The following is a 23,210-nucleotide window of genomic DNA, read 5'->3' as shown; positions in this document are numbered from 1 at the left end:
TTAAGCGCAGGAGGCGCCCTATCCCCGCTCGCTCGCTCATTCCCCTGTTCACACGTGCAGTGCGGCTTGTCCGTCTGTTTATTTGTCAGCTTTGGCGAGACACGGGTGCTTGTGTATTAGCGTGAGCGTTTTTTATTCTGATCATGAACAGTTTTACAAGTCCGCAAAGGATCGAGGAAAGGTTTATCGCCAGCTGAAAAGAGACACAGCGCTTCGGCTGTGGAGACTTGTTCGGCTGGCGTTCGGGGAGTCGCGTTTTTCAGAATTGTATTGAGATCGTTTTCCACAGAGCTCAGATGTCAAAGCACAGCAGCAGCTCTCCACAGCGATCCTCTATAGCGCCCTTTCTCCCGCAGCTCCGTCCTCATTGGAAGGAAGCAAGAGTGAAAGGCTGAAGTGAAATAGAGCGGGGACGAAGGCAGTGAAGAGAGAGAACGTGGGAAGAAGAGAAAAACGCAAGGGAAAAAAAGCAGCGTCGTAAAAGAGGTGACGGAGCTGTCCTCTCTATAAGAAGGGTGCCAGCGAGCCTTGCTCTCGCTTACGGCCACACCCCCTTGAGCACGCCTGATCTCGTCTGATCTCGGAAGCTAAACAGGGATGGGCCTGGTTAGTACTTGGATGGGAGACCGCCTGGGAATACCAGGTGCTGTAAGCTTTTAAGCGCAGGAGGCGCCCTATCCCCGCTCGCTCGCTCATTCCCCTGTTCACACGTGCAGTGCGGCTTGTCCGTCTGTTTATTTGTCAGCTTTGGCGAGACACGGGTGCTTGTGTATTAGCGTGAGCGTTTTTTATTCTGATCATGAACAGTTTTACAAGTCCGCAAAGGATCGAGGAAAGGTTTATCGCCAGCTGAAAAGAGACACAGCGCTTCGGCTGTGGAGACTTGTTCGGCTGGCGTTCGGGGAGTCGCGTTTTTCAGAATTGTATTGAGATCGTTTTCCACAGAGCTCAGATGTCAAAGCACAGCAGCAGCTCTCCACAGCGATCCTCTATAGCGCCCTTTCTCCCGCAGCTCCGTCCTCATTGGAAGGAAGCAAGAAAAAAGCAGCGTCGTAAAAGAGGTGACGGAGCTGTCCTCTCTATAAGAAGGGTGCCAGCGAGCCTTGCTCTCGCTTACGGCCACACCCCCTTGAGCACGCCTGATCTCGTCTGATCTCGGAAGCTAAACAGGGATGGGCCTGGTTAGTACTTGGATGGGAGACCGCCTGGGAATACCAGGTGCTGTAAGCTTTTAAGCGCAGGAGGCGCCCTATCCCCGCTCGCTCGCTCATTCCCCTGTTCACACGTGCAGTGCGGCTTGTCCGTCTGTTTATTTGTCAGCTTTGGCGAGACACGGGTGCTTGTGTATTAGCGTGAGCGTTTTTTATTCTGATCATGAACAGTTTTACAAGTCCGCAAAGGATCGAGGAAAGGTTTATCGCCAGCTGAAAAGAGACACAGCGCTTCGGCTGTGGAGACTTGTTCGGCTGGCGTTCGGGGAGTCGCGTTTTTCAGAATTGTATTGAGATCGTTTTCCACAGAGCTCAGATGTCAAAGCACAGCAGCAGCTCTCCACAGCGATCCTCTATAGCGCCCTTTCTCCCGCAGCTCCGTCCTCATTGGAAGGAAGCAAGAGTGAAAGGCTGAAGTGAAATAGAGCGGGGACGAAGGCAGTGAAGAGAGAGAACGTGGGAAGAAGAGAAAAACGCAAGGGAAAAAAAGCAGCGTCGTAAAAGAGGTGACGGAGCTGTCCTCTCTATAAGAAGGGTGCCAGCGAGCCTTGCTCTCGCTTACGGCCACACCCCCTTGAGCACGCCTGATCTCGTCTGATCTCGGAAGCTAAACAGGGATGGGCCTGGTTAGTACTTGGATGGGAGACCGCCTGGGAATACCAGGTGCTGTAAGCTTTTAAGCGCAGGAGGCGCCCTATCCCCGCTCGCTCGCTCATTCCCCTGTTCACACGTGCAGTGCGGCTTGTCCGTCTGTTTATTTGTCAGCTTTGGCGAGACACGGGTGCTTGTGTATTAGCGTGAGCGTTTTTTATTCTGATCATGAACAGTTTTACAAGTCCGCAAAGGATCGAGGAAAGGTTTATCGCCAGCTGAAAAGAGACACAGCGCTTCGGCTGTGGAGACTTGTTCGGCTGGCGTTCGGGGAGTCGCGTTTTTCAGAATTGTATTGAGATCGTTTTCCACAGAGCTCAGATGTCAAAGCACAGCAGCAGCTCTCCACAGCGATCCTCTATAGCGCCCTTTCTCCCGCAGCTCCGTCCTCATTGGAAGGAAGCAAGAAAAAAGCAGCGTCGTAAAAGAGGTGACGGAGCTGTCCTCTCTATAAGAAGGGTGCCAGCGAGCCTTGCTCTCGCTTACGGCCACACCCCCTTGAGCACGCCTGATCTCGTCTGATCTCGGAAGCTAAACAGGGATGGGCCTGGTTAGTACTTGGATGGGAGACCGCCTGGGAATACCAGGTGCTGTAAGCTTTTAAGCGCAGGAGGCGCCCTATCCCCGCTCGCTCGCTCATTCCCCTGTTCACACGTGCAGTGCGGCTTGTCCGTCTGTTTATTTGTCAGCTTTGGCGAGACACGGGTGCTTGTGTATTAGCGTGAGCGTTTTTTATTCTGATCATGAACAGTTTTACAAGTCCGCAAAGGATCGAGGAAAGGTTTATCGCCAGCTGAAAAGAGACACAGCGCTTCGGCTGTGGAGACTTGTTCGGCTGGCGTTCGGGGAGTCGCGTTTTTCAGAATTGTATTGAGATCGTTTTCCACAGAGCTCAGATGTCAAAGCACAGCAGCAGCTCTCCACAGCGATCCTCTATAGCGCCCTTTCTCCCGCAGCTCCGTCCTCATTGGAAGGAAGCAAGAGTGAAAGGCTGAAGTGAAATAGAGCGGGGACGAAGGCAGTGAAGAGAGAGAACGTGGGAAGAAGAGAAAAACGCAAGGGAAAAAAAGCAGCGTCGTAAAAGAGGTGACGGAGCTGTCCTCTCTATAAGAAGGGTGCCAGCGAGCCTGGCTCTCGCTTGCGGCCACACCCCCTTGAGCACGCCTGATCTCGTCTGATCTCGGAAGCTAAACAGGGATGGGCCTGGTTAGTACTTGGATGGGAGACCGCCTGGGAATACCAGGTGCTGTAAGCTTTTAAGCGCAGGAGGCGCCCTATCCCCGCTCGCTCGCTCATTCCCCTGTTCACACGTGCAGTGCGGCTTGTCCGTCTGTTTATTTGTCAGCTTTGGCGAGACACGGGTGCTTGTGTATTAGCGTGAGCGTTTTTTATTCTGATCATGAACAGTTTTACAAGTCCGCAAAGGATCGAGGAAAGGTTTATCGCCAGCTGAAAAGAGACACAGCGCTTCGGCTGTGGAGACTTGTTCGGCTGGCGTTCGGGGAGTCGCGTTTTTCAGAATTGTATTGAGATCGTTTTCCACAGAGCTCAGATGTCAAAGCACAGCAGCAGCTCTCCACAGCGATCCTCTATAGCGCCCTTTCTCCCGCAGCTCCGTCCTCATTGGAAGGAAGCAAGAAAAAAGCAGCGTCGTAAAAGAGGTGACGGAGCTGTCCTCTCTATAAGAAGGGTGCCAGCGAGCCTTGCTCTCGCTTACGGCCACACCCCCTTGAGCACGCCTGATCTCGTCTGATCTCGGAAGCTAAACAGGGATGGGCCTGGTTAGTACTTGGATGGGAGACCGCCTGGGAATACCAGGTGCTGTAAGCTTTTAAGCGCAGGAGGCGCCCTATCCCCGCTCGCTCGCTCATTCCCCTGTTCACACGTGCAGTGCGGCTTGTCCGTCTGTTTATTTGTCAGCTTTGGCGAGACACGGGTGCTTGTGTATTAGCGTGAGCGTTTTTTATTCTGATCATGAACAGTTTTACAAGTCCGCAAAGGATCGAGGAAAGGTTTATCGCCAGCTGAAAAGAGACACAGCGCTTCGGCTGTGGAGACTTGTTCGGCTGGCGTTCGGGGAGTCGCGTTTTTCAGAATTGTATTGAGATCGTTTTCCACAGAGCTCAGATGTCAAAGCACAGCAGCAGCTCTCCACAGCGATCCTCTATAGCGCCCTTTCTCCCGCAGCTCCGTCCTCATTGGAAGGAAGCAAGAGTGAAAGGCTGAAGTGAAATAGAGCGGGGACGAAGGCAGTGAAGAGAGAGAACGTGGGAAGAAGAGAAAAACGCAAGGGAAAAAAAGCAGCGTCGTAAAAGAGGTGACGGAGCTGTCCTCTCTATAAGAAGGGTGCCAGCGAGCCTTGCTCTCGCTTACGGCCACACCCCCTTGAGCACGCCTGATCTCGTCTGATCTCGGAAGCTAAACAGGGATGGGCCTGGTTAGTACTTGGATGGGAGACCGCCTGGGAATACCAGGTGCTGTAAGCTTTTAAGCGCAGGAGGCGCCCTATCCCCGCTCGCTCGCTCATTCCCCTGTTCACACGTGCAGTGCGGCTTGTCCGTCTGTTTATTTGTCAGCTTTGGCGAGACACGGGTGCTTGTGTATTAGCGTGAGCGTTTTTTATTCTGATCATGAACAGTTTTACAAGTCCGCAAAGGATCGAGGAAAGGTTTATCGCCAGCTGAAAAGAGACACAGCGCTTCGGCTGTGGAGACTTGTTCGGCTGGCGTTCGGGGAGTCGCGTTTTTCAGAATTGTATTGAGATCGTTTTCCACAGAGCTCAGATGTCAAAGCACAGCAGCAGCTCTCCACAGCGATCCTCTATAGCGCCCTTTCTCCCGCAGCTCCGTCCTCATTGGAAGGAAGCAAGAGTGAAAGGCTGAAGTGAAATAGAGCGGGGACGAAGGCAGTGAAGAGAGAGAACGTGGGAAGAAGAGAAAAACGCAAGGGAAAAAAAGCAGCGTCGTAAAAGAGGTGACGGAGCTGTCCTCTCTATAAGAAGGGTGCCAGCGAGCCTTGCTCTCGCTTACGGCCACACCCCCTTGAGCACGCCTGATCTCGTCTGATCTCGGAAGCTAAACAGGGATGGGCCTGGTTAGTACTTGGATGGGAGACCGCCTGGGAATACCAGGTGCTGTAAGCTTTTAAGCGCAGGAGGCGCCCTATCCCCGCTCGCTCGCTCATTCCCCTGTTCACACGTGCAGTGCGGCTTGTCCGTCTGTTTATTTGTCAGCTTTGGCGAGACACGGGTGCTTGTGTATTAGCGTGAGCGTTTTTTATTCTGATCATGAACAGTTTTACAAGTCCGCAAAGGATCGAGGAAAGGTTTATCGCCAGCTGAAAAGAGACACAGCGCTTCGGCTGTGGAGACTTGTTCGGCTGGCGTTCGGGGAGTCGCGTTTTTCAGAATTGTATTGAGATCGTTTTCCACAGAGCTCAGATGTCAAAGCACAGCAGCAGCTCTCCACAGCGATCCTCTATAGCGCCCTTTCTCCCGCAGCTCCGTCCTCATTGGAAGGAAGCAAGAGTGAAAGGCTGAAGTGAAATAGAGCGGGGACGAAGGCAGTGAAGAGAGAGAACGTGGGAAGAAGAGAAAAACGCAAGGGAAAAAAAGCAGCGTCGTAAAAGAGGTGACGGAGCTGTCCTCTCTATAAGAAGGGTGCCAGCGAGCCTTGCTCTCGCTTACGGCCACACCCCCTTGAGCACGCCTGATCTCGTCTGATCTCGGAAGCTAAACAGGGATGGGCCTGGTTAGTACTTGGATGGGAGACCGCCTGGGAATACCAGGTGCTGTAAGCTTTTAAGCGCAGGAGGCGCCCTATCCCCGCTCGCTCGCTCATTCCCCTGTTCACACGTGCAGTGCGGCTTGTCCGTCTGTTTATTTGTCAGCTTTGGCGAGACACGGGTGCTTGTGTATTAGCGTGAGCGTTTTTTATTCTGATCATGAACAGTTTTACAAGTCCGCAAAGGATCGAGGAAAGGTTTATCGCCAGCTGAAAAGAGACACAGCGCTTCGGCTGTGGAGACTTGTTCGGCTGGCGTTCGGGGAGTCGCGTTTTTCAGAATTGTATTGAGATCGTTTTCCACAGAGCTCAGATGTCAAAGCACAGCAGCAGCTCTCCACAGCGATCCTCTATAGCGCCCTTTCTCCCGCAGCTCCGTCCTCATTGGAAGGAAGCAAGAAAAAAGCAGCGTCGTAAAAGAGGTGACGGAGCTGTCCTCTCTATAAGAAGGGTGCCAGCGAGCCTTGCTCTCGCTTACGGCCACACCCCCTTGAGCACGCCTGATCTCGTCTGATCTCGGAAGCTAAACAGGGATGGGCCTGGTTAGTACTTGGATGGGAGACCGCCTGGGAATACCAGGTGCTGTAAGCTTTTAAGCGCAGGAGGCGCCCTATCCCCGCTCGCTCGCTCATTCCCCTGTTCACACGTGCAGTGCGGCTTGTCCGTCTGTTTATTTGTCAGCTTTGGCGAGACACGGGTGCTTGTGTATTAGCGTGAGCGTTTTTTATTCTGATCATGAACAGTTTTACAAGTCCGCAAAGGATCGAGGAAAGGTTTCTCGCCAGCTGAAAAGAGACACAGCGCTTCGGCTGTGGAGACTTGTTCGGCTGGCGTTCGGGGAGTCGCGTTTTTCAGAATTGTATTGAGATCGTTTTCCACAGAGCTCAGATGTCAAAGCACAGCAGCAGCTCTCCACAGCGATCCTCTATAGCGCCCTTTCTCCCGCAGCTCCGTCCTCATTGGAAGGAAGCAAGAGTGAAAGGCTGAAGTGAAATAGAGCGGGGACGAAGGCAGTGAAGAGAGAGAACGTGGGAAGAAGAGAAAAACGCAAGGGAAAAAAAGCAGCGTCGTAAAAGAGGTGACGGAGCTGTCCTCTCTATAAGAAGGGTGCCAGCGAGCCTTACTCTCGCTTACGGCCACACCCCCTTGAGCACGCCTGATCTCGTCTGATCTCGGAAGCTAAACAGGGATGGGCCTGGTTAGTACTTGGATGGGAGACCGCCTGGGAATACCAGGTGCTGTAAGCTTTTAAGCGCAGGAGGCGCCCTATCCCCGCTCGCTCGCTCATTCCCCTGTTCACACGTGCAGTGCGGCTTGTCCGTCTGTTTATTTGTCAGCTTTGGCGAGACACGGGTGCTTGTGTATTAGCGTGAGCGTTTTTTATTCTGATCATGAACAGTTTTACAAGTCCGCAAAGGATCGAGGAAAGGTTTATCGCCAGCTGAAAAGAGACACAGCGCTTCGGCTGTGGAGACTTGTTCGGCTGGCGTTCGGGGAGTCGCGTTTTTCAGAATTGTATTGAGATCGTTTTCCACAGAGCTCAGATGTCAAAGCACAGCAGCAGCTCTCCACAGCGATCCTCTATAGCGCCCTTTCTCCCGCAGCTCCGTCCTCATTGGAAGGAAGCAAGAAAAAAGCAGCGTCGTAAAAGAGGTGACGGAGCTGTCCTCTCTATAAGAAGGGTGCCAGCGAGCCTTGCTCTCGCTTACGGCCACACCCCCTTGAGCACGCCTGATCTCGTCTGATCTCGGAAGCTAAACAGGGATGGGCCTGGTTAGTACTTGGATGGGAGACCGCCTGGGAATACCAGGTGCTGTAAGCTTTTAAGCGCAGGAGGCGCCCTATCCCCGCTCGCTCGCTCATTCCCCTGTTCACACGTGCAGTGCGGCTTGTCCGTCTGTTTATTTGTCAGCTTTGGCGAGACACGGGTGCTTGTGTATTAGCGTGAGCGTTTTTTATTCTGATCATGAACAGTTTTACAAGTCCGCAAAGGATCGAGGAAAGGTTTATCGCCAGCTGAAAAGAGACACAGCGCTTCGGCTGTGGAGACTTGTTCGGCTGGCGTTCGGGGAGTCGCGTTTTTCAGAATTGTATTGAGATCGTTTTCCACAGAGCTCAGATGTCAAAGCACAGCAGCAGCTCTCCACAGCGATCCTCTATAGCGCCCTTTCTCCCGCAGCTCCGTCCTCATTGGAAGGAAGCAAGAGTGAAAGGCTGAAGTGAAATAGAGCGGGGACGAAGGCAGTGAAGAGAGAGAACGTGGGAAGAAGAGAAAAACGCAAGGGAAAAAAAGCAGCGTCGTAAAAGAGGTGACGGAGCTGTCCTCTCTATAAGAAGGGTGCCAGCGAGCCTTGCTCTTGCTTACGGCCACACCCCCTTGAGCACGCCTGATCTCGTCTGATCTCGGAAGCTAAACAGGGATGGGCCTGGTTAGTACTTGGATGGGAGACCGCCTGGGAATACCAGGTGCTGTAAGCTTTTAAGCGCAGGAGGCGCCCTATCCCCGCTCGCTCGCTCATTCCCCTGTTCACACGTGCAGTGCGGCTTGTCCGTCTGTTTATTTGTCAGCTTTGGCGAGACACGGGTGCTTGTGTATTAGCGTGAGCGTTTTTTATTCTGATCATGAACAGTTTTACAAGTCCGCAAAGGATCGAGGAAAGGTTTATCGCCAGCTGAAAAGAGACACAGCGCTTCGGCTGTGGAGACTTGTTCGGCTGGCGTTCGGGGAGTCGCGTTTTTCAGAATTGTATTGAGATCGTTTTCCACAGAGCTCAGATGTCAAAGCACAGCAGCAGCTCTCCACAGCGATCCTCTATAGCGCCCTTTCTCCCGCAGCTCCGTCCTCATTGGAAGGAAGCAAGAGTGAAAGGCTGAAGTGAAATAGAGCGGGGACGAAGGCAGTGAAGAGAGAGAACGTGGGAAGAAGAGAAAAACGCAAGGGAAAAAAAGCAGCGTCGTAAAAGAGGTGACGGAGCTGTCCTCTCTATAAGAAGGGTGCCAGCGAGCCTTGCTCTCGCTTACGGCCACACCCCCTTGAGCACGCCTGATCTCGTCTGATCTCGGAAGCTAAACAGGGATGGGCCTGGTTAGTACTTGGATGGGAGACCGCCTGGGAATACCAGGTGCTGTAAGCTTTTAAGCGCAGGAGGCGCCCTATCCCCGCTCGCTCGCTCATTCCCCTGTTCACACGTGCAGTGCGGCTTGTCCGTCTGTTTATTTGTCAGCTTTGGCGAGACACGGGTGCTTGTGTATTAGCGTGAGCGTTTTTTATTCTGATCATGAACAGTTTTACAAGTCCGCAAAGGATCGAGGAAAGGTTTATCGCCAGCTGAAAAGAGACACAGCGCTTCGGCTGTGGAGACTTGTTCGGCTGGCGTTCGGGGAGTCGCGTTTTTCAGAATTGTATTGAGATCGTTTTCCACAGAGCTCAGATGTCAAAGCACAGCAGCAGCTCTCCACAGCGATCCTCTATAGCGCCCTTTCTCCCGCAGCTCCGTCCTCATTGGAAGGAAGCAAGAAAAAAGCAGCGTCGTAAAAGAGGTGACGGAGCTGTCCTCTCTATAAGAAGGGTGCCAGCGAGCCTTGCTCTCGCTTACGGCCACACCCCCTTGAGCACGCCTGATCTCGTCTGATCTCGGAAGCTAAACAGGGATGGGCCTGGTTAGTACTTGGATGGGAGACCGCCTGGGAATACCAGGTGCTGTAAGCTTTTAAGCGCAGGAGGCGCCCTATCCCCGCTCGCTCGCTCATTCCCCTGTTCACACGTGCAGTGCGGCTTGTCCGTCTGTTTATTTGTCAGCTTTGGCGAGACACGGGTGCTTGTGTATTAGCGTGAGCGTTTTTTATTCTGATCATGAACAGTTTTACAAGTCCGCAAAGGATCGAGGAAAGGTTTATCGCCAGCTGAAAAGAGACACAGCGCTTCGGCTGTGGAGACTTGTTCGGCTGGCGTTCGGGGAGTCGCGTTTTTCAGAATTGTATTGAGATCGTTTTCCACAGAGCTCAGATGTCAAAGCACAGCAGCAGCTCTCCACAGCGATCCTCTATAGCGCCCTTTCTCCCGCAGCTCCGTCCTCATTGGAAGGAAGCAAGAGTGAAAGGCTGAAGTGAAATAGAGCGGGGACGAAGGCAGTGAAGAGAGAGAACGTGGGAAGAAGAGAAAAACGCAAGGGAAAAAAAGCAGCGTCGTAAAAGAGGTGACGGAGCTGTCCTCTCTATAAGAAGGGTGCCAGCGAGCCTTGCTCTCGCTTACGGCCACACCCCCTTGAGCACGCCTGATCTCGTCTGATCTCGGAAGCTAAACAGGGATGGGCCTGGTTAGTACTTGGATGGGAGACCGCCTGGGAATACCAGGTGCTGTAAGCTTTTAAGCGCAGGAGGCGCCCTATCCCCGCTCGCTCGCTCATTCCCCTGTTCACACGTGCAGTGCGGCTTGTCCGTCTGTTTATTTGTCAGCTTTGGCGAGACACGGGTGCTTGTGTATTAGCGTGAGCGTTTTTTATTCTGATCATGAACAGTTTTACAAGTCCGCAAAGGATCGAGGAAAGGTTTATCGCCAGCTGAAAAGAGACACAGCGCTTCGGCTGTGGAGACTTGTTCGGCTGGCGTTCGGGGAGTCGCGTTTTTCAGAATTGTATTGAGATCGTTTTCCACAGAGCTCAGATGTCAAAGCACAGCAGCAGCTCTCCACAGCGATCCTCTATAGCGCCCTTTCTCCCGCAGCTCCGTCCTCATTGGAAGGAAGCAAGAGTGAAAGGCTGAAGTGAAATAGAGCGGGGACGAAGGCAGTGAAGAGAGAGAACGTGGGAAGAAGAGAAAAACGCAAGGGAAAAAAAGCAGCGTCGTAAAAGAGGTGACGGAGCTGTCCTCTCTATAAGAAGGGTGCCAGCGAGCCTTGCTCTCGCTTACGGCCACACCCCCTTGAGCACGCCTGATCTCGTCTGATCTCGGAAGCTAAACAGGGATGGGCCTGGTTAGTACTTGGATGGGAGACCGCCTGGGAATACCAGGTGCTGTAAGCTTTTAAGCGCAGGAGGCGCCCTATCCCCGCTCGCTCGCTCATTCCCCTGTTCACACGTGCAGTGCGGCTTGTCCGTCTGTTTATTTGTCAGCTTTGGCGAGACACGGGTGCTTGTGTATTAGCGTGAGCGTTTTTTATTCTGATCATGAACAGTTTTACAAGTCCGCAAAGGATCGAGGAAAGGTTTATCGCCAGCTGAAAAGAGACACAGCGCTTCGGCTGTGGAGACTTGTTCGGCTGGCGTTCGGGGAGTCGCGTTTTTCAGAATTGTATTGAGATCGTTTTCCACAGAGCTCAGATGTCAAAGCACAGCAGCAGCTCTCCACAGCGATCCTCTATAGCGCCCTTTCTCCCGCAGCTCCGTCCTCATTGGAAGGAAGCAAGAGTGAAAGGCTGAAGTGAAATAGAGCGGGGACGAAGGCAGTGAAGAGAGAGAACGTGGGAAGAAGAGAAAAACGCAAGGGAAAAAAAGCAGCGTCGTAAAAGAGGTGACGGAGCTGTCCTCTCTATAAGAAGGGTGCCAGCGAGCCTTGCTCTCGCTTCCGGCCACACCCCCTTGAGCACGCCTGATCTCGTCTGATCTCGGAAGCTAAACAGGGATGGGCCTGGTTAGTACTTGGATGGGAGACCGCCTGGGAATACCAGGTGCTGTAAGCTTTTAAGCGCAGGAGGCGCCCTATCCCCGCTCGCTCGCTCATTCCCCTGTTCACACGTGCAGTGCGGCTTGTCCGTCTGTTTATTTGTCAGCTTTGGCGAGACACGGGTGCTTGTGTATTAGCGTGAGCGTTTTTTATTCTGATCATGAACAGTTTTACAAGTCCGCAAAGGATCGAGGAAAGGTTTATCGCCAGCTGAAAAGAGACACAGCGCTTCGGCTGTGGAGACTTGTTCGGCTGGCGTTCGGGGAGTCGCGTTTTTCAGAATTGTATTGAGATCGTTTTCCACAGAGCTCAGATGTCAAAGCACAGCAGCAGCTCTCCACAGCGATCCTCTATAGCGCCCTTTCTCCCGCAGCTCCGTCCTCATTGGAAGGAAGCAAGAAAAAAGCAGCGTCGTAAAAGAGGTGACGGAGCTGTCCTCTCTATAAGAAGGGTGCCAGCGAGCCTTGCTCTCGCTTCCGGCCACACCCCCTTGAGCACGCCTGATCTCGTCTGATCTCGGAAGCTAAACAGGGATGGGCCTGGTTAGTACTTGGATGGGAGACCGCCTGGGAATACCAGGTGCTGTAAGCTTTTAAGCGCAGGAGGCGCCCTATCCCCGCTCGCTCGCTCATTCCCCTGTTCACACGTGCAGTGCGGCTTGTCCGTCTGTTTATTTGTCAGCTTTGGCGAGACACGGGTGCTTGTGTATTAGCGTGAGCGTTTTTTATTCTGATCATGAACAGTTTTACAAGTCCGCAAAGGATCGAGGAAAGGTTTATCGCCAGCTGAAAAGAGACACAGCGCTTCGGCTGTGGAGACTTGTTCGGCTGGCGTTCGGGGAGTCGCGTTTTTCAGAATTGTATTGAGATCGTTTTCCACAGAGCTCAGATGTCAAAGCACAGCAGCAGCTCTCCACAGCGATCCTCTATAGCGCCCTTTCTCCCGCAGCTCCGTCCTCATTGGAAGGAAGCAAGAGTGAAAGGCTGAAGTGAAATAGAGCGGGGACGAAGGCAGTGAAGAGAGAGAACGTGGGAAGAAGAGAAAAACGCAAGGGAAAAAAAGCAGCGTCGTAAAAGAGGTGACGGAGCTGTCCTCTCTATAAGAAGGGTGCCAGCGAGCCTTGCTCTCGCTTCCGGCCACACCCCCTTGAGCACGCCTGATCTCGTCTGATCTCGGAAGCTAAACAGGGATGGGCCTGGTTAGTACTTGGATGGGAGACCGCCTGGGAATACCAGGTGCTGTAAGCTTTTAAGCGCAGGAGGCGCCCTATCCCCGCTCGCTCGCTCATTCCCCTGTTCACACGTGCAGTGCGGCTTGTCCGTCTGTTTATTTGTCAGCTTTGGCGAGACACGGGTGCTTGTGTATTAGCGTGAGCGTTTTTTATTCTGATCATGAACAGTTTTACAAGTCCGCAAAGGATCGAGGAAAGGTTTATCGCCAGCTGAAAAGAGACACAGCGCTTCGGCTGTGGAGACTTGTTCGGCTGGCGTTCGGGGAGTCGCGTTTTTCAGAATTGTATTGAGATCGTTTTCCACAGAGCTCAGATGTCAAAGCACAGCAGCAGCTCTCCACAGCGATCCTCTATAGCGCCCTTTCTCCCGCAGCTCCGTCCTCATTGGAAGGAAGCAAGAGTGAAAGGCTGAAGTGAAATAGAGCGGGGACGAAGGCAGTGAAGAGAGAGAACGTGGGAAGAAGAGAAAAACGCAAGGGAAAAAAAGCAGCGTCGTAAAAGAGGTGACGGAGCTGTCCTCTCTATAAGAAGGGTGCCAGCGAGCCTTGCTCTCGCTTACGGCCACACCCCCTTGAGCACGCCTGGTCTCGTCTGATCTCGGAAGCTAAACAGGGATGGGCCTGGTTAGTACTTGGATGGGAGACCGCCTGGGAATACCAGGTGCTGTAAGCTTTTAAGCGCAGGAGGCGCCCTATCCCCGCTCGCTCGCTCATTCCCCTGTTCACACGTGCAGTGCGGCTTGTCCGTCTGTTTATTTGTCAGCTTTGGCGAGACACGGGTGCTTGTGTATTAGCGTGAGCGTTTTTTATTCTGATCATGAACAGTTTTACAAGTCCGCAAAGGATCGAGGAAAGGTTTATCGCCAGCTGAAAAGAGACACAGCGCTTCGGCTGTGGAGACTTGTTCGGCTGGCGTTCGGGGAGTCGCGTTTTTCAGAATTGTATTGAGATCGTTTTCCACAGAGCTCAGATGTCAAAGCACAGCAGCAGCTCTCCACAGCGATCCTCTATAGCGCCCTTTCTCCCGCAGCTCCGTCCTCATTGGAAGGAAGCAAGAAAAAAGCAGCGTCGTAAAAGAGGTGACGGAGCTGTCCTCTCTATAAGAAGGGTGCCAGCGAGCCTTGCTCTCGCTTACGGCCACACCCCCTTGAGCACGCCTGATCTCGTCTGATCTCGGAAGCTAAACAGGGATGGGCCTGGTTAGTACTTGGATGGGAGACCGCCTGGGAATACCAGGTGCTGTAAGCTTTTAAGCGCAGGAGGCGCCCTATCCCCGCTCGCTCGCTCATTCCCCTGTTCACACGTGCAGTGCGGCTTGTCCGTCTGTTTATTTGTCAGCTTTGGCGAGACACGGGTGCTTGTGTATTAGCGTGAGCGTTTTTTATTCTGATCATGAACAGTTTTACAAGTCCGCAAAGGATCGAGGAAAGGTTTATCGCCAGCTGAAAAGAGACACAGCGCTTCGGCTGTGGAGACTTGTTCGGCTGGCGTTCGGGGAGTCGCGTTTTTCAGAATTGTATTGAGATCGTTTTCCACAGAGCTCAGATGTCAAAGCACAGCAGCAGCTCTCCACAGCGATCCTCTATAGCGCCCTTTCTCCCGCAGCTCCGTCCTCATTGGAAGGAAGCAAGAGTGAAAGGCTGAAGTGAAATAGAGCGGGGACGAAGGCAGTGAAGAGAGAGAACGTGGGAAGAAGAGAAAAACGCAAGGGAAAAAAAGCAGCGTCGTAAAAGAGGTGACGGAGCTGTCCTCTCTATAAGAAGGGTGCCAGCGAGCCTTGCTCTCGCTTACGGCCACACCCCCTTGAGCACGCCTGATCTCGTCTGATCTCGGAAGCTAAACAGGGATGGGCCTGGTTAGTACTTGGATGGGAGACCGCCTGGGAATACCAGGTGCTGTAAGCTTTTAAGCGCAGGAGGCGCCCTATCCCCGCTCGCTCGCTCATTCCCCTGTTCACACGTGCAGTGCGGCTTGTCCGTCTGTTTATTTGTCAGCTTTGGCGAGACACGGGTGCTTGTGTATTAGCGTGAGCGTTTTTTATTCTGATCATGAACAGTTTTACAAGTCCGCAAAGGATCGAGGAAAGGTTTATCGCCAGCTGAAAAGAGACACAGCGCTTCGGCTGTGGAGACTTGTTCGGCTGGCGTTCGGGGAGTCGCGTTTTTCAGAATTGTATTGAGATCGTTTTCCACAGAGCTCAGATGTCAAAGCACAGCAGCAGCTCTCCACAGCGATCCTCTATAGCGCCCTTTCTCCCGCAGCTCCGTCCTCATTGGAAGGAAGCAAGAAAAAAGCAGCGTCGTAAAAGAGGTGACGGAGCTGTCCTCTCTATAAGAAGGGTGCCAGCGAGCCTTGCTCTCGCTTACGGCCACACCCCCTTGAGCACGCCTGATCTCGTCTGATCTCGGAAGCTAAACAGGGATGGGCCTGGTTAGTACTTGGATGGGAGACCGCCTGGGAATACCAGGTGCTGTAAGCTTTTAAGCGCAGGAGGCGCCCTATCCCCGCTCGCTCGCTCATTCCCCTGTTCACACGTGCAGTGCGGCTTGTCCGTCTGTTTATTTGTCAGCTTTGGCGAGACACGGGTGCTTGTGTATTAGCGTGAGCGTTTTTTATTCTGATCATGAACAGTTTTACAAGTCCGCAAAGGATCGAGGAAAGGTTTATCGCCAGCTGAAAAGAGACACAGCGCTTCGGCTGTGGAGACTTGTTCGGCTGGCGTTCGGGGAGTCGCGTTTTTCAGAATTGTATTGAGATCGTTTTCCACAGAGCTCAGATGTCAAAGCACAGCAGCAGCTCTCCACAGCGATCCTCTATAGCGCCCTTTCTCCCGCAGCTCCGTCCTCATTGGAAGGAAGCAAGAGTGAAAGGCTGAAGTGAAATAGAGCGGGGACGAAGGCAGTGAAGAGAGAGAACGTGGGAAGAAGAGAAAAACGCAAGGGAAAAAAAGCAGCGTCGTAAAAGAGGTGACGGAGCTGTCCTCTCTATAAGAAGGGTGCCAGCGAGCCTTGCTCTCGCTTCCGGCCACACCCCCTTGAGCACGCCTGATCTCGTCTGATCTCGGAAGCTAAACAGGGATGGGCCTGGTTAGTACTTGGATGGGAGACCGCCTGGGAATACCAGGTGCTGTAAGCTTTTAAGCGCAGGAGGCGCCCTATCCCCGCTCGCTCGCTCATTCCCCTGTTCACACGTGCAGTGCGGCTTGTCCGTCTGTTTATTTGTCAGCTTTGGCGAGACACGGGTGCTTGTGTATTAGCGTGAGCGTTTTTTATTCTGATCATGAACAGTTTTACAAGTCCGCAAAGGATCGAGGAAAGGTTTATCGCCAGCTGAAAAGAGACACAGCGCTTCGGCTGTGGAGACTTGTTCGGCTGGCGTTCGGGGAGTCGCGTTTTTCAGAATTGTATTGAGATCGTTTTCCACAGAGCTCAGATGTCAAAGCACAGCAGCAGCTCTCCACAGCGATCCTCTATAGCGCCCTTTCTCCCGCAGCTCCGTCCTCATTGGAAGGAAGCAAGAGTGAAAGGCTGAAGTGAAATAGAGCGGGGACGAAGGCAGTGAAGAGAGAGAACGTGGGAAGAAGAGAAAAACGCAAGGGAAAAAAAGCAGCGTCGTAAAAGAGGTGACGGAGCTGTCCTCTCTATAAGAAGGGTGCCAGCGAGCCTTGCTCTCGCTTCCGGCCACACCCCCTTGAGCACGCCTGATCTCGTCTGATCTCGGAAGCTAAACAGGGATGGGCCTGGTTAGTACTTGGATGGGAGACCGCCTGGGAATACCAGGTGCTGTAAGCTTTTAAGCGCAGGAGGCGCCCTATCCCCGCTCGCTCGCTCATTCCCCTGTTCACACGTGCAGTGCGGCTTGTCCGTCTGTTTATTTGTCAGCTTTGGCGAGACACGGGTGCTTGTGTATTAGCGTGAGCGTTTTTTATTCTGATCATGAACAGTTTTACAAGTCCGCAAAGGATCGAGGAAAGGTTTATCGCCAGCTGAAAAGAGACACAGCGCTTCGGCTGTGGAGACTTGTTCGGCTGGCGTTCGGGGAGTTGCGTTTTTCAGAATTGTATTGAGATCGTTTTCCACAGAGCTCAGATGTCAAAGCACAGCAGCAGCTCTCCACAGCGATCCTCTATAGCGCCCTTTCTCCCGCAGCTCCGTCCTCATTGGAAGGAAGCAAGAAAAAAGCAGCGTCGTAAAAGAGGTGACGGAGCTGTCCTCTCTATAAGAAGGGTGCCAGCGAGCCTTGCTCTCGCTTACGGCCACACCCCCTTGAGCACGCCTGATCTCGTCTGATCTCGGAAGCTAAACAGGGATGGGCCTGGTTAGTACTTGGATGGGAGACCGCCTGGGAATACCAGGTGCTGTAAGCTTTTAAGCGCAGGAGGCGCCCTATCCCCGCTCGCTCGCTCATTCCCCTGTTCACACGTGCAGTGCGGCTTGTCCGTCTGTTTATTTGTCAGCTTTGGCGAGACACGGGTGCTTGTGTATTAGCGTGAGCGTTTTTTATTCTGATCATGAACAGTTTTACAAGTCCGCAAAGGATCGAGGAAAGGTTTATCGCCAGCTGAAAAGAGACACAGCGCTTCGGCTGTGGAGACTTGTTCGGCTGGCGTTCGGGGAGTCGCGTTTTTCAGAATTGTATTGAGATCGTTTTCCACAGAGCTCAGATGTCAAAGCACAGCAGCAGCTCTCCACAGCGATCCTCTATAGCGCCCTTTCTCCCGCAGCTCCGTCCTCATTGGAAGGAAGCAAGAGTGAAAGGCTGAAGTGAAATAGAGCGGGGACGAAGGCAGTGAAGAGAGAGAACGTGGGAAGAAGAGAAAAACGCAAGGGAAAAAAAGCAGCGTCGTAAAAGAGGTGACGGAGCTGTCCTCTCTATAAGAAGGGTGCCAGCGAGCCTTGCTCTCGCTTACGGCCACACCCCCTTGAGCACGCCTGATCTCGTCTGATCTCGGAAGCTAAACAGGGATGGGCCTGGTTAGTACTTGGATGGGAGACCGCCTGGGAATACCAGGTGCTGTAAGCTTTTAAGCGCAGGAGGCGCCCTATCCCCGCTCGCTCGCTCATTCCCCTGTTCACACGTGCAGTGCGGCTTGTCCGTCTGTTTATTTGTCAGCTTTGGCGAGACACGGGTGCTTGTGTATTAGCGTGAGCGTTTTTTATTCTGATCATGAACAGTTTTACAAGTCCGCAAAGGATCGAGGAAAGGTTTATCGCCAGCTGAAAAGAGACACAGCGCTTCGGCTGTGGAGACTTGTTCGGCTGGCGTTCGGGGAGTCGCGTTTTTCAGAATTGTATTGAGATCGTTTTCCACAGAGCTCAGATGTCAAAGCACAGCAGCAGCTCTCCACAGCGATCCTCTATAGCGCCCTTTCTCCCGCAGCTCCGTCCTCATTGGAAGGAAGCAAGAAAAAAGCAGCGTCGTAAAAGAGGTGACGGAGCTGTCCTCTCTATAAGAAGGGTGCCAGCGAGCCTTGCTCTCGCTTACGGCCACACCCCCTTGAGCACGCCTGATCTCGTCTGATCTCGGAAGCTAAACAGGGATGGGCCTGGTTAGTACTTGGATGGGAGACCGCCTGGGAATACCAGGTGCTGTAAGCTTTTAAGCGCAGGAGGCGCCCTATCCCCGCTCGCTCGCTCATTCCCCTGTTCACACGTGCAGTGCGGCTTGTCCGTCTGTTTATTTGTCAGCTTTGGCGAGACACGGGTGCTTGTGTATTAGCGTGAGCGTTTTTTATTCTGATCATGAACAGTTTTACAAGTCCGCAAAGGATCGAGGAAAGGTTTATCGCCAGCTGAAAAGAGACACAGCGCTTCGGCTGTGGAGACTTGTTCGGCTGGCGTTCGGGGAGTCGCGTTTTTCAGAATTGTATTGAGATCGTTTTCCACAGAGCTCAGATGTCAAAGCACAGCAGCAGCTCTCCACAGCGATCCTCTATAGCGCCCTTTCTCCCGCAGCTCCGTCCTCATTGGAAGGAAGCAAGAGTGAAAGGCTGAAGTGAAATAGAGCGGGGACGAAGGCAGTGAAGAGAGAGAACGTGGGAAGAAGAGAAAAACGCAAGGGAAAAAAAGCAGCGTCGTAAAAGAGGTGACGGAGCTGTCCTCTCTATAAGAAGGGTGCCAGCGAGCCTTGCTCTCGCTTACGGCCACACCCCCTTGAGCACGCCTGATCTCGTCTGATCTCGGAAGCTAAACAGGGATGGGCCTGGTTAGTACTTGGATGGGAGACCGCCTGGGAATACCAGGTGCTGTAAGCTTTTAAGCGCAGGAGGCGCCCTATCCCCGCTCGCTCGCTCATTCCCCTGTTCACACGTGCAGTGCGGCTTGTCCGTCTGTTTATTTGTCAGCTTTGGCGAGACACGGGTGCTTGTGTATTAGCGTGAGCGTTTTTTATTCTGATCATGAACAGTTTTACAAGTCCGCAAAGGATCGAGGAAAGGTTTCTCGCCAGCTGAAAAGAGACACAGCGCTTCGGCTGTGGAGACTTGTTCGGCTGGCGTTCGGGGAGTCGCGTTTTTCAGAATTGTATTGAGATCGTTTTCCACAGAGCTCAGATGTCAAAGCACAGCAGCAGCTCTCCACAGCGATCCTCTATAGCGCCCTTTCTCCCGCAGCTCCGTCCTCATTGGAAGGAAGCAAGAGTGAAAGGCTGAAGTGAAATAGAGCGGGGACGAAGGCAGTGAAGAGAGAGAACGTGGGAAGAAGAGAAAAACGCAAGGGAAAAAAAGCAGCGTCGTAAAAGAGGTGACGGAGCTGTCCTCTCTATAAGAAGGGTGCCAGCGAGCCTTGCTCTCGCTTACGGCCACACCCCCTTGAGCACGCCTGATCTCGTCTGATCTCGGAAGCTAAACAGGGATGGGCCTGGTTAGTACTTGGATGGGAGACCGCCTGGGAATACCAGGTGCTGTAAGCTTTTAAGCGCAGGAGGCGCCCTATCCCCGCTCGCTCGCTCATTCCCCTGTTCACACGTGCAGTGCGGCTTGTCCGTCTGTTTATTTGTCAGCTTTGGCGAGACACGGGTGCTTGTGTATTAGCGTGAGCGTTTTTTATTCTGATCATGAACAGTTTTACAAGTCCGCAAAGGATCGAGGAAAGGTTTATCGCCAGCTGAAAAGAGACACAGCGCTTCGGCTGTGGAGACTTGTTCGGCTGGCGTTCGGGGAGTCGCGTTTTTCAGAATTGTATTGAGATCGTTTTCCACAGAGCTCAGATGTCAAAGCACAGCAGCAGCTCTCCACAGCGATCCTCTATAGCGCCCTTTCTCCCGCAGCTCCGTCCTCATTGGAAGGAAGCAAGAAAAAAGCAGCGTCGTAAAAGAGGTGACGGAGCTGTCCTCTCTATAAGAAGGGTGCCAGCGAGCCTTGCTCTCGCTTACGGCCACACCCCCTTGAGCACGCCTGATCTCGTCTGATCTCGGAAGCTAAACAGGGATGGGCCTGGTTAGTACTTGGATGGGAGACCGCCTGGGAATACCAGGTGCTGTAAGCTTTTAAGCGCAGGAGGCGCCCTATCCCCGCTCGCTCGCTCATTCCCCTGTTCACACGTGCAGTGCGGCTTGTCCGTCTGTTTATTTGTCAGCTTTGGCGAGACACGGGTGCTTGTGTATTAGCGTGAGCGTTTTTTATTCTGATCATGAACAGTTTTACAAGTCCGCAAAGGATCGAGGAAAGGTTTATCGCCAGCTGAAAAGAGACACAGCGCTTCGGCTGTGGAGACTTGTTCGGCTGGCGTTCGGGGAGTCGCGTTTTTCAGAATTGTATTGAGATCGTTTTCCACAGAGCTCAGATGTCAAAGCACAGCAGCAGCTCTCCACAGCGATCCTCTATAGCGCCCTTTCTCCCGCAGCTCCGTCCTCATTGGAAGGAAGCAAGAGTGAAAGGCTGAAGTGAAATAGAGCGGGGACGAAGGCAGTGAAGAGAGAGAACGTGGGAAGAAGAGAAAAACGCAAGGGAAAAAAAGCAGCGTCGTAAAAGAGGTGACGGAGCTGTCCTCTCTATAAGAAGGGTGCCAGCGAGCCTTGCTCTCGCTTACGGCCACACCCCCTTGAGCACGCCTGATCTCGTCTGATCTCGGAAGCTAAACAGGGATGGGCCTGGTTAGTACTTGGATGGGAGACCGCCTGGGAATACCAGGTGCTGTAAGCTTTTAAGCGCAGGAGGCGCCCTATCCCCGCTCGCTCGCTCATTCCCCTGTTCACACGTGCAGTGCGGCTTGTCCGTCTGTTTATTTGTCAGCTTTGGCGAGACACGGGTGCTTGTGTATTAGCGTGAGCGTTTTTTATTCTGATCATGAACAGTTTTACAAGTCCGCAAAGGATCGAGGAAAGGTTTCTCGCCAGCTGAAAAGAGACACAGCGCTTCGGCTGTGGAGACTTGTTCGGCTGGCGTTCGGGGAGTCGCGTTTTTCAGAATTGTATTGAGATCGTTTTCCACAGAGCTCAGATGTCAAAGCACAGCAGCAGCTCTCCACAGCGATCCTCTATAGCGCCCTTTCTCCCGCAGCTCCGTCCTCATTGGAAGGAAGCAAGAAAAAAGCAGCGTCGTAAAAGAGGTGACGGAGCTGTCCTCTCTATAAGAAGGGTGCCAGCGAGCCTTGCTCTCGCTTACGGCCACACCCCCTTGAGCACGCCTGATCTCGTCTGATCTCGGAAGCTAAACAGGGATGGGCCTGGTTAGTACTTGGATGGGAGACCGCCTGGGAATACCAGGTGCTGTAAGCTTTTAAGCGCAGGAGGCGCCCTATCCCCGCTCGCTCGCTCATTCCCCTGTTCACACGTGCAGTGCGGCTTGTCCGTCTGTTTATTTGTCAGCTTTGGCGAGACACGGGTGCTTGTGTATTAGCGTGAGCGTTTTTTATTCTGATCATGAACAGTTTTACAAGTCCGCAAAGGATCGAGGAAAGGTTTATCGCCAGCTGAAAAGAGACACAGCGCTTCGGCTGTGGAGACTTGTTCGGCTGGCGTTCGGGGAGTCGCGTTTTTCAGAATTGTATTGAGATCGTTTTCCACAGAGCTCAGATGTCAAAGCACAGCAGCAGCTCTCCACAGCGATCCTCTATAGCGCCCTTTCTCCCGCAGCTCCGTCCTCATTGGAAGGAAGCAAGAAAAAAGCAGCGTCGTAAAAGAGGTGACGGAGCTGTCCTCTCTATAAGAAGGGTGCCAGCGAGCCTTGCTCTCGCTTACGGCCACACCCCCTTGAGCACGCCTGATCTCGTCTGATCTCGGAAGCTAAACAGGGATGGGCCTGGTTAGTACTTGGATGGGAGACCGCCTGGGAATACCAGGTGCTGTAAGCTTTTAAGCGCAGGAGGCGCCCTATCCCCGCTCGCTCGCTCATTCCCCTGTTCACACGTGCAGTGCGGCTTGTCCGTCTGTTTATTTGTCAGCTTTGGCGAGACACGGGTGCTTGTGTATTAGCGTGAGCGTTTTTTATTCTGATCATGAACAGTTTTACAAGTCCGCAAAGGATCGAGGAAAGGTTTATCGCCAGCTGAAAAGAGACACAGCGCTTCGGCTGTGGAGACTTGTTCGGCTGGCGTTCGGGGAGTCGCGTTTTTCAGAATTGTATTGAGATCGTTTTCCACAGAGCTCAGATGTCAAAGCACAGCAGCAGCTCTCCACAGCGATCCTCTATAGCGCCCTTTCTCCCGCAGCTCCGTCCTCATTGGAAGGAAGCAAGAAAAAAGCAGCGTCGTAAAAGAGGTGACGGAGCTGTCCTCTCTATAAGAAGGGTGCCAGCGAGCCTTGCTCTCGCTTACGGCCACACCCCCTTGAGCACGCCTGATCTCGTCTGATCTCGGAAGCTAAACAGGGATGGGCCTGGTTAGTACTTGGATGGGAGACCGCCTGGGAATACCAGGTGCTGTAAGCTTTTAAGCGCAGGAGGCGCCCTATCCCCGCTCGCTCGCTCATTCCCCTGTTCACACGTGCAGTGCGGCTTGTCCGTCTGTTTATTTGTCAGCTTTGGCGAGACACGGGTGCTTGTGTATTAGCGTGAGCGTTTTTTATTCTGATCATGAACAGTTTTACAAGTCCGCAAAGGATCGAGGAAAGGTTTATCGCCAGCTGAAAAGAGACACAGCGCTTCGGCTGTGGAGACTTGTTCGGCTGGCGTTCGGGGAGTCGCGTTTTTCAGAATTGTATTGAGATCGTTTTCCACAGAGCTCAGATGTCAAAGCACAGCAGCAGCTCTCCACAGCGATCCTCTATAGCGCCCTTTCTCCCGCAGCTCCGTCCTCATTGGAAGGAAGCAAGAGTGAAAGGCTGAAGTGAAATAGAGCGGGGACGAAGGCAGTGAAGAGAGAGAACGTGGGAAGAAGAGAAAAACGCAAGGGAAAAAAAGCAGCGTCGTAAAAGAGGTGACGGAGCTGTCCTCTCTATAAGAAGGGTGCCAGCGAGCCTTGCTCTCGCTTACGGCCACACCCCCTTGAGCACGCCTGATCTCGTCTGATCTCGGAAGCTAAACAGGGATGGGCCTGGTTAGTACTTGGATGGGAGACCGCCTGGGAATACCAGGTGCTGTAAGCTTTTAAGCGCAGGAGGCGCCCTATCCCCGCTCGCTCGCTCATTCCCCTGTTCACACGTGCAGTGCGGCTTGTCCGTCTGTTTATTTGTCAGCTTTGGCGAGACACGGGTGCTTGTGTATTAGCGTGAGCGTTTTTTATTCTGATCATGAACAGTT

The 23,210-nt window shown here is 53.0% G+C and overlaps 31 non-coding genes and 6 pseudogenes across 31 annotated transcripts; all 37 read left to right on the top strand.

Annotated features, from left to right (window-relative positions):
- Window positions 1-536: 536 nt before the first annotated feature.
- Window positions 537-655, top strand: LOC148827098 (5S ribosomal RNA). The gene has a single exon (XR_016092274.1). It is a non-coding gene; the product is annotated as a 5S ribosomal RNA (ribosomal RNA).
- Window positions 656-1,111: 456 nt separating this feature from the next.
- On the top strand, window positions 1,112-1,230 carry LOC148827097 (5S ribosomal RNA). The gene has a single exon (XR_016092273.1). It is a non-coding gene; the product is annotated as a 5S ribosomal RNA (ribosomal RNA).
- A 537-nt stretch (window positions 1,231-1,767) lies between these two features.
- LOC148827096 (5S ribosomal RNA) lies at window positions 1,768-1,886 on the top strand. The gene has a single exon (XR_016092271.1). It is a non-coding gene; the product is annotated as a 5S ribosomal RNA (ribosomal RNA).
- A 456-nt stretch (window positions 1,887-2,342) lies between these two features.
- Window positions 2,343-2,461, top strand: LOC148827095 (5S ribosomal RNA). Its single transcript, XR_016092270.1, has one exon. It is a non-coding gene; the product is annotated as a 5S ribosomal RNA (ribosomal RNA).
- Window positions 2,462-2,998: 537 nt separating this feature from the next.
- LOC148827094 (5S ribosomal RNA) lies at window positions 2,999-3,117 on the top strand. Its single transcript, XR_016092936.1, has one exon. It is a non-coding gene; the product is annotated as a 5S ribosomal RNA (ribosomal RNA).
- Window positions 3,118-3,573: 456 nt separating this feature from the next.
- Window positions 3,574-3,692, top strand: LOC148827093 (5S ribosomal RNA). The gene has a single exon (XR_016092269.1). It is a non-coding gene; the product is annotated as a 5S ribosomal RNA (ribosomal RNA).
- Window positions 3,693-4,229: 537 nt separating this feature from the next.
- On the top strand, window positions 4,230-4,348 carry LOC148827092 (5S ribosomal RNA). Its single transcript, XR_016092268.1, has one exon. It is a non-coding gene; the product is annotated as a 5S ribosomal RNA (ribosomal RNA).
- Window positions 4,349-4,885: 537 nt separating this feature from the next.
- On the top strand, window positions 4,886-5,004 carry LOC148827091 (5S ribosomal RNA). Its single transcript, XR_016092267.1, has one exon. It is a non-coding gene; the product is annotated as a 5S ribosomal RNA (ribosomal RNA).
- Window positions 5,005-5,541: 537 nt separating this feature from the next.
- On the top strand, window positions 5,542-5,660 carry LOC148827090 (5S ribosomal RNA). The gene has a single exon (XR_016092264.1). It is a non-coding gene; the product is annotated as a 5S ribosomal RNA (ribosomal RNA).
- A 456-nt stretch (window positions 5,661-6,116) lies between these two features.
- Window positions 6,117-6,235, top strand: LOC148827089 (5S ribosomal RNA). The gene has a single exon (XR_016092263.1). It is a non-coding gene; the product is annotated as a 5S ribosomal RNA (ribosomal RNA).
- Window positions 6,236-6,772: 537 nt separating this feature from the next.
- On the top strand, window positions 6,773-6,891 carry LOC148827088 (5S ribosomal RNA). The gene has a single exon (XR_016092262.1). It is a non-coding gene; the product is annotated as a 5S ribosomal RNA (ribosomal RNA).
- Window positions 6,892-7,347: 456 nt separating this feature from the next.
- LOC148827087 (5S ribosomal RNA) lies at window positions 7,348-7,466 on the top strand. Its single transcript, XR_016092261.1, has one exon. It is a non-coding gene; the product is annotated as a 5S ribosomal RNA (ribosomal RNA).
- Window positions 7,467-8,003: 537 nt separating this feature from the next.
- On the top strand, window positions 8,004-8,122 carry LOC148827086 (5S ribosomal RNA). Its single transcript, XR_016092260.1, has one exon. It is a non-coding gene; the product is annotated as a 5S ribosomal RNA (ribosomal RNA).
- Window positions 8,123-8,659: 537 nt separating this feature from the next.
- On the top strand, window positions 8,660-8,778 carry LOC148827085 (5S ribosomal RNA). Its single transcript, XR_016092258.1, has one exon. It is a non-coding gene; the product is annotated as a 5S ribosomal RNA (ribosomal RNA).
- Window positions 8,779-9,234: 456 nt separating this feature from the next.
- LOC148827084 (5S ribosomal RNA) lies at window positions 9,235-9,353 on the top strand. Its single transcript, XR_016092257.1, has one exon. It is a non-coding gene; the product is annotated as a 5S ribosomal RNA (ribosomal RNA).
- Window positions 9,354-9,890: 537 nt separating this feature from the next.
- LOC148827083 (5S ribosomal RNA) lies at window positions 9,891-10,009 on the top strand. The gene has a single exon (XR_016092256.1). It is a non-coding gene; the product is annotated as a 5S ribosomal RNA (ribosomal RNA).
- A 537-nt stretch (window positions 10,010-10,546) lies between these two features.
- LOC148827082 (5S ribosomal RNA) lies at window positions 10,547-10,665 on the top strand. The gene has a single exon (XR_016092255.1). It is a non-coding gene; the product is annotated as a 5S ribosomal RNA (ribosomal RNA).
- A 537-nt stretch (window positions 10,666-11,202) lies between these two features.
- On the top strand, window positions 11,203-11,321 carry LOC148827081 (5S ribosomal RNA; annotated as a pseudogene).
- A 456-nt stretch (window positions 11,322-11,777) lies between these two features.
- On the top strand, window positions 11,778-11,896 carry LOC148827080 (5S ribosomal RNA; annotated as a pseudogene).
- A 537-nt stretch (window positions 11,897-12,433) lies between these two features.
- On the top strand, window positions 12,434-12,552 carry LOC148827079 (5S ribosomal RNA; annotated as a pseudogene).
- A 537-nt stretch (window positions 12,553-13,089) lies between these two features.
- Window positions 13,090-13,208, top strand: LOC148827078 (5S ribosomal RNA; annotated as a pseudogene).
- A 456-nt stretch (window positions 13,209-13,664) lies between these two features.
- On the top strand, window positions 13,665-13,783 carry LOC148827077 (5S ribosomal RNA). Its single transcript, XR_016092253.1, has one exon. It is a non-coding gene; the product is annotated as a 5S ribosomal RNA (ribosomal RNA).
- Window positions 13,784-14,320: 537 nt separating this feature from the next.
- LOC148827076 (5S ribosomal RNA) lies at window positions 14,321-14,439 on the top strand. The gene has a single exon (XR_016092252.1). It is a non-coding gene; the product is annotated as a 5S ribosomal RNA (ribosomal RNA).
- Window positions 14,440-14,895: 456 nt separating this feature from the next.
- Window positions 14,896-15,014, top strand: LOC148827075 (5S ribosomal RNA). The gene has a single exon (XR_016092251.1). It is a non-coding gene; the product is annotated as a 5S ribosomal RNA (ribosomal RNA).
- A 537-nt stretch (window positions 15,015-15,551) lies between these two features.
- LOC148827074 (5S ribosomal RNA) lies at window positions 15,552-15,670 on the top strand (annotated as a pseudogene).
- A 537-nt stretch (window positions 15,671-16,207) lies between these two features.
- On the top strand, window positions 16,208-16,326 carry LOC148827073 (5S ribosomal RNA; annotated as a pseudogene).
- Window positions 16,327-16,782: 456 nt separating this feature from the next.
- Window positions 16,783-16,901, top strand: LOC148827072 (5S ribosomal RNA). Its single transcript, XR_016092250.1, has one exon. It is a non-coding gene; the product is annotated as a 5S ribosomal RNA (ribosomal RNA).
- A 537-nt stretch (window positions 16,902-17,438) lies between these two features.
- LOC148827071 (5S ribosomal RNA) lies at window positions 17,439-17,557 on the top strand. The gene has a single exon (XR_016092249.1). It is a non-coding gene; the product is annotated as a 5S ribosomal RNA (ribosomal RNA).
- A 456-nt stretch (window positions 17,558-18,013) lies between these two features.
- Window positions 18,014-18,132, top strand: LOC148827070 (5S ribosomal RNA). Its single transcript, XR_016092248.1, has one exon. It is a non-coding gene; the product is annotated as a 5S ribosomal RNA (ribosomal RNA).
- Window positions 18,133-18,669: 537 nt separating this feature from the next.
- LOC148827069 (5S ribosomal RNA) lies at window positions 18,670-18,788 on the top strand. Its single transcript, XR_016092247.1, has one exon. It is a non-coding gene; the product is annotated as a 5S ribosomal RNA (ribosomal RNA).
- Window positions 18,789-19,325: 537 nt separating this feature from the next.
- LOC148827068 (5S ribosomal RNA) lies at window positions 19,326-19,444 on the top strand. The gene has a single exon (XR_016092246.1). It is a non-coding gene; the product is annotated as a 5S ribosomal RNA (ribosomal RNA).
- A 456-nt stretch (window positions 19,445-19,900) lies between these two features.
- Window positions 19,901-20,019, top strand: LOC148827067 (5S ribosomal RNA). The gene has a single exon (XR_016092245.1). It is a non-coding gene; the product is annotated as a 5S ribosomal RNA (ribosomal RNA).
- A 537-nt stretch (window positions 20,020-20,556) lies between these two features.
- LOC148827066 (5S ribosomal RNA) lies at window positions 20,557-20,675 on the top strand. Its single transcript, XR_016092243.1, has one exon. It is a non-coding gene; the product is annotated as a 5S ribosomal RNA (ribosomal RNA).
- A 456-nt stretch (window positions 20,676-21,131) lies between these two features.
- LOC148827065 (5S ribosomal RNA) lies at window positions 21,132-21,250 on the top strand. The gene has a single exon (XR_016092242.1). It is a non-coding gene; the product is annotated as a 5S ribosomal RNA (ribosomal RNA).
- Window positions 21,251-21,706: 456 nt separating this feature from the next.
- LOC148827064 (5S ribosomal RNA) lies at window positions 21,707-21,825 on the top strand. The gene has a single exon (XR_016092241.1). It is a non-coding gene; the product is annotated as a 5S ribosomal RNA (ribosomal RNA).
- Window positions 21,826-22,281: 456 nt separating this feature from the next.
- On the top strand, window positions 22,282-22,400 carry LOC148827063 (5S ribosomal RNA). The gene has a single exon (XR_016092240.1). It is a non-coding gene; the product is annotated as a 5S ribosomal RNA (ribosomal RNA).
- A 537-nt stretch (window positions 22,401-22,937) lies between these two features.
- On the top strand, window positions 22,938-23,056 carry LOC148827062 (5S ribosomal RNA). Its single transcript, XR_016092239.1, has one exon. It is a non-coding gene; the product is annotated as a 5S ribosomal RNA (ribosomal RNA).
- Window positions 23,057-23,210: the final 154 nt, after the last annotated feature.

The sequence above is a fragment of the Atractosteus spatula genome, chromosome 10 (assembly GCF_055471065.1).
Source record: "Atractosteus spatula isolate fAtrSpa1 chromosome 10, fAtrSpa1.hap1, whole genome shotgun sequence".
In the NCBI taxonomy this organism is placed as follows: Eukaryota; Metazoa; Chordata; class Actinopteri; order Semionotiformes; family Lepisosteidae; genus Atractosteus; species Atractosteus spatula.
The sequence above is the reverse complement of the archived record's forward strand: the minus strand, read 5'-3'. Positions and strand labels throughout refer to the sequence as shown.